This window comes from Macaca thibetana, chromosome 3 (assembly GCF_024542745.1).
Source record: "Macaca thibetana thibetana isolate TM-01 chromosome 3, ASM2454274v1, whole genome shotgun sequence".
In the NCBI taxonomy this organism is placed as follows: domain Eukaryota; kingdom Metazoa; phylum Chordata; class Mammalia; order Primates; family Cercopithecidae; genus Macaca; species Macaca thibetana.
This window is the reverse complement of record NC_065580.1, coordinates 79,466,217-79,472,214: the sequence shown is the minus strand read 5'-3', so window position 1 is coordinate 79,472,214 and position 5,998 is coordinate 79,466,217. Positions and strand designations below refer to the sequence as shown.

The 5,998-nt window shown below is 36.3% G+C and overlaps 1 pseudogene; it reads right to left on the bottom strand.

Annotated features, from left to right (window-relative positions):
* Positions 1–1,816: 1,816 nt before the first annotated feature.
* LOC126950847 (LYR motif-containing protein 9-like) lies at positions 1,817–2,945 on the bottom strand (annotated as a pseudogene).
* Between the last annotated feature and the right edge of the window lie 3,053 nt (positions 2,946–5,998).

Sequence of the window (5,998 nt, the reverse complement as noted above, 5' to 3'; positions counted from 1 at the left end):
TGCTTAGTTTGAATTTAATTGACTCTTATTTTTCTAGTTTCCTAAAGCGGAAAGCTTGGGTTATTGAGGTTTAGATCATTTTTCCTAGTATATATATTCAATTCTATAAATTTCCCAGTAAGCACTGTTTTTCTGTATTCCACAAATTTTGTTTGTGTTTTTCTTTTAACTTATTTCAAAATATTTTTAATTTTTCTTGAGAATCCTTATTTGACCCATATGATATTTAAATGTGTGTTGTTTAATCTCCCAATATTGGGGATTTTTTCAGATATTTTCAAGTTATTAACTTTTAATTTGATTTCATTGTGATCTGAGAACATATTTTGTATAATTTTTATTCTTTAAATGTGTTAAAGGGTGTTTTATGGCCCAGAAATATGGTCTGTCTTGGAGAATGTTGCATATAGGTTTGAGAAAAATGTGTATTCTGCTGTTTGGGAATGATGTATTATATAAATGTCAAATAGATCTAGTTGATTAATGGCGTCATTTATTTCACTATATCCTTACTGATTTTTTGCCTGTTAAATCTATCAATTATTGACAAAGAGGTGTGAAACTCCAGATTTATCTATTTCTTCTTGCAGTTCTATGTTTTCTCATGAATTTTGAACCTGTTTTCACGTTCACACCTATTAAGGGTTGTCAGGTATTCTTGGAGAATCATCCCTTTGATCTTTATGTAATATCCCCTATATCCCTAATAACTTTCCTTAATTTGAAATCTGCTCTGTCTGAAATTAATATGGTTATTCAAGCTTTCTTTCATTATGTTAGCATGACGTATCTTTAATTTTTAAAATAGACTTTTTTTTTAAGAGTACTTTTAGGTTCACAGCAAAATTAAGCAGAAGTACAGAGATTTCCCATGTAACACTGTCCTGATACACATAACCTTATTATTAATATCCCCTACAAGAGTGGCACACTTGTTACATTTGATGAGCCCACATTGACACAAAATTATCACCAGAGTCTAGTTTACATTAGAATTCACTTTTGGTATTCTACATTCTGTAAGTATAGACAAATATATAATGACACATACACCATTGTAATATACAGAATAGTTTTACTGCCCTGAAAATCTTCTGTACTTCACCTATTTATTCCTCCTTCCCCACTAAGTTCTAGCAACACCAATCATTGTAATGTCTTTTCCAGAGTGTCATGCCATTGTACTTACACAATATGAATCTTTTTATTGTTGGATTATTTCACATGATAATATGCATTTAAGGTTTCTCTGTTTTTTTCATGGCTTGGTATCTCATCTCTTTTTAGTGCAGAATAAAATTCCATTGTGTGGATGTACCTAAGTTATTTTAACTTAAAACATTCATCTATGGGAGCACATCTTATCTTGGTTACTTCTATTTTTTGACAATTATGAATAAAGATGTTATAATTATCTGTGTGCAGACTTTTGTGTGTATATAAGTTTTTTCCCAGAAATTCATATATTTACTTCATTGTTAGTCAGTGGAGTACATATACACATATAGACGTCTCTGAGTCACTTTAAGTCATATAATTGTAAGGCTAAAAACACATGCTAGATCATCCCTGTGGCTGAGTGCCTCTGGGGAATACTCAAGTCCTAGTGAGGCTTCTCTTTGTATCTTCTGGCTGACTCTGTCCAGTTCTCCCTGAGCCCACCTTCCTACTCTCTTTCCCTTCCATTCTTCCACCATGGTGGCAAGGCAGGGAAGATCCGGCTGAGACAGATCACAGGTGCACAGAAACCTGAAAAGGCCAGTGTCCACCACAGCTGCTCTGGCGTCCTTCCTTGATTCACACAGTATGTATTGCACTACTTCAAGGACACTGTTAACTCGTAGAAGGCAAGGCCCAGGGTTTCTACCTCCTTGGGCACGGAGATACAGTGGTCAGGAAGAGCAGCTCCTTGGCAGACTGCTTGGTGTGTGACAACTCTGAGGGTTTGGGGGCTACAAGCAAGAACAGGACAAGCTTACAAACAAATAACTAAGACCCAACACAGTGCACATTGGAGCAGAGATGTGCAAAACACTGTGGGAGCAGAGGAAGGGGCAGGGCAGGGCGGCATCCTGAGAGAGGACACTTACAGGCATTACCTTGTGCCATATTCTGTGTGAGGCGCTTCAACTTCATCTTATTTTATTCTCACAGAGGAAGGTGAGTTTGAAGACAATACCGTTGAAAAGCCACTGAGCTGGGATTCAACTCCAGATCTTTCTGGTTCTAAAACCTATCTATGCTTTTTTCCTTGTACAGGCTAACACCTGAGAGGACACGTGCTCTGGGACTCAAAGAATGGTAAAGAGACCTCCAGAATCAATGAATCACTTTCAGAGAAAAGAGAAAAAAAAAAAAAACAAACTTTAAAAACACAAAGAAAACAAAAAAATACCACATTTTCCTCAAATTTCACATCACAACCAACTAGAAGTGCAAACATAAATGATGCTGGAAACAAGACTCTGGAAGGAGGACCTTCTGAGCAAGGTCAGCTTCTCCTCCCATGATTTCTTCCTCTTTCTTCCGACAATGCCAGTGGACCTTTCAAAACTGCCACTGTTGCTGGTAAGCTCCAGAAGAGAGGGTTCTCAGCTTCCAATGTCTTTAGCACAGCTCACTCTCTAGGTTCTCAGTTTTTTATATTTTATATAACATATATTATATATTTTATATATATATATATATATATATATTTTTTTTGTGTGTGTGTGTGTGTGTGTGTATATATATTTGTTCATGACCCAGTCAGCATCTTCAATGGCTTTTTAAATCATCTACTGGATTCTCTCAGGGTTGTCTTCATCTGAATGAAGCTGGAAACTCTGCCTGACAGCATGCTTATATAATGCTTCTGGATGCCCTTGGTGGACAGCTGCCAGCAGCAAGTGTCTGTAGAGCTGTAGCAGCCTCCAGACCGGCTCTGTCCCTGGTAGCAGGATCATCTAACAAGTATCATCTGCCCCTGCTTCGTGAAACCACCTGGTATGTCTATATCTGAGCCATCCATAAAAATGCTTGATCAGATTAGAGCTAAGTACCCCACAGGACTTGTGCAGGAACAAATTCAAACATTTATAAAAAGCACTTGATTGTACTGTTTTCCAGTACTTCTCAATCTTCTCTACAAAATGTTGCCTTGTGCTTTTCTGAAACACAAGGACATCATACGCAGCTTCCCCCTGCCTCCAAGGGGGACACCAGCCCTGGACACTGCCATGCCAATTAGTGTATTTAAATTTTTAACTCATTTGGGTAAACAGTAATAAGCATGATTTCGGAATTATGTATATGAGTATGGTAAGTTTTGAGACAAACTGCCAAACTGTTTTCCAAAGTAGCTGTACCATTTTGCACTCCCAGCAGCAATGAATAAGAATTCCTGTTGCCCTACGTCCTTGTGAGCATTCTGTGTTGTCAGGGTTCTGGGTTTTGGCCATTCTGATAGGCATGTAGTGATATTTCAGTGTTTTAATTTTCATTTCCCTGATGACATATGGTGTGGAGCAACTTTTCCTATGCTTACTTTGCATCTCTATATCTTTTTTGGTGAAGTGTGTGTTAAGGTATTTGGCCCATATTTTAACAGGGATATTTTCCTTATTGTTGAGATTTAGGTGATCTTTGTGTATTTTGGGTAATAGTCCTTTACCAGGTATATCTTTTGTAAATGTTTTCTTCTAATCTATGCCTTGTCTTTTCATTCTCTTGACAGTATCTTTTACAGAGCAGAATTTTTAAATTTTAATGAAGTCTAATTCTTTTTGTCATGGATCTTGCCTTGGTGTTATTTCTAAAAAGTCATCACAACACCAAAATTTTTCTCCACTTATGTAGGAATTTTATTTTGCATTTTATATTTAGGTCTGTTATTAATTTTGAGTTAATATTTTTGAAAGGTGTAAATGTCTTGTGTGCTGACATCTGTTATCTCATATATTCTGATCTATTTTACACTAAATCTTCTTTGTATCTCTCTTTCTGAAATTTGAGTCAAAGTTCCAGGAGGTGTTATATTTATCTTTAATTCCTTCTTCCCCATCAGACCCCTGCCTCCACCCTTGCCCAACCCCCACCACAACATGGTCTAATATTTTTCATACCTGAACTGTATTTCAGGTACAGGCTCTGACAAGTGCTTACTTATGCTACATTATTTAATTATAACAATAATTTCTTTTTAGATATTATTATCCCTGGGGCAAATAGAGTACTAAAGTGGCCCCAGTGATCCTCTCCCTCTGGTGCTATTATCCTGAATAATCCATTTTCCTTTAATGTGGGTGGAAACTATGGTTTGCTTCTAGGGATAGAATACGGCAAAAGTGAAAGGATTTTGCAGATGTAATTAAGGTCTCAGATTAATCAAATAGATTATGCTGAGTAGACCTGACCTAAGTGAAATCTCTTTAAAAAAAAGGGACTGGGCTCTCCCTGAAGTTGAAGACTCTGCGTTTGCTCTTTATGAATTCAAAAGGAACATCAGGAAGCCTTCAGGCAGCAGCCAGAAGAAAGCTGAGCCCTTTTCCATACAGCTGAAAGATAAAGAATCTGTTAGATATCTGAATGAGCTTAGAAGTGAGTGGCTCTCCAGATAAGAAGGCAGGCAAGCTAATAGTTTTTACAGCCTGTTACACTCTGAGCATAGAGGAATCACCCAGGCCATGCCTAGGCTCTTGACCCATGGAAATTGTGAGAATAAATATATGTTGTTTTAAGTTGTAATAATATTGGTACAGTCATTCTAATTTATTTGTGTGTGAAAAATATTTGTCTGTGTTAAAATATGTAAGTAATGTCATGCCTACAATCCCAGCACTTTGGGAGGCCAAGGCAGGTGGATGACTTGAGGTCAGGAGTTTGAGACCAGCCTGGCCAACATGGTAAAACCCTGTCTCTACTAAACATACAAAAATTAGCTGGGCATGGTGGTGGGCACCTGTAATCCCAGCTAATCGGGAGACTGGAGCAGGAGAATCTCTTGAACCCGGGAGGCAGAGGTTGCTGTGAGCTGAGATAACCCCACTGTACTCCAGCCTAAGTGACAGAGTGAGACTTTGTCTCAAAAAATAAATAATAAAATATGTAAGTAATAATTTTAGTGTCATTGGGAAATATTTCAATTCAAGAGAAAAAATATAAATATTGAATCAAAGACATAATGAAAAATTCCTAAATGTGAATTTAATTATTTTGTCTGAAAAATAACAATAATACCTATTTCTTAGTTTTTTTCTATTGAAAAATCCTAAACACAATGACCAACCTAGTAACAATGAACATCGGTGTAATAATACTGGCATTTCAATACCATATTCCATTAAAAGTAGCCAGAGTTCCTTGGATAGATAGCTGATTCCAAGCATGAAATATATAAGGTAAGCCTGTTCATTTTTTCATAGCAGAAACCAAAGAAGCTTCCAAAACTACTAGGATTGAGTCAAAAGGACTCAGGAGCCAACTTGAAGAAATCCCTTATGACCAAAAAAGAAAAAAAATTAAATATTCATTGAAAGAATCACTGCAGTGAGTTGAAACATGTTAAATATATTGCAATTTTAATGATCATATAGACAAAACCAAACAAAAACCTACTAATGGTCACATTTCAAAGATGTTACAAAGCCAGCGAAGTATTCTGAAAACACAAAAAAGAAGAAGTAATCACTCTATTATTTCCTGTATGAATGTATGTCACAGTAACACAATGATTGGTGAAGTCAAGTTTCTCTCTACACATATAGTCTATCTTATAATTAAAAACAAAATACATAGCTTCACCATTTCATTAATTCATGATGAGACATTGAAAATTACATTACTAAAAGGAGAGATAACTAGAAATTTTGGTGCTCTTTATTAACCAGCATCCAACTATACCTGAAGTATTTTTGTTTAAAAAAGAAACCAAACCTGAATCAGATAGAGCTTCTAGATCTAAATACACAAAATACAAACGGCCAAGTTGTTTTCAACAAATACATTGCAAGAGGACAGG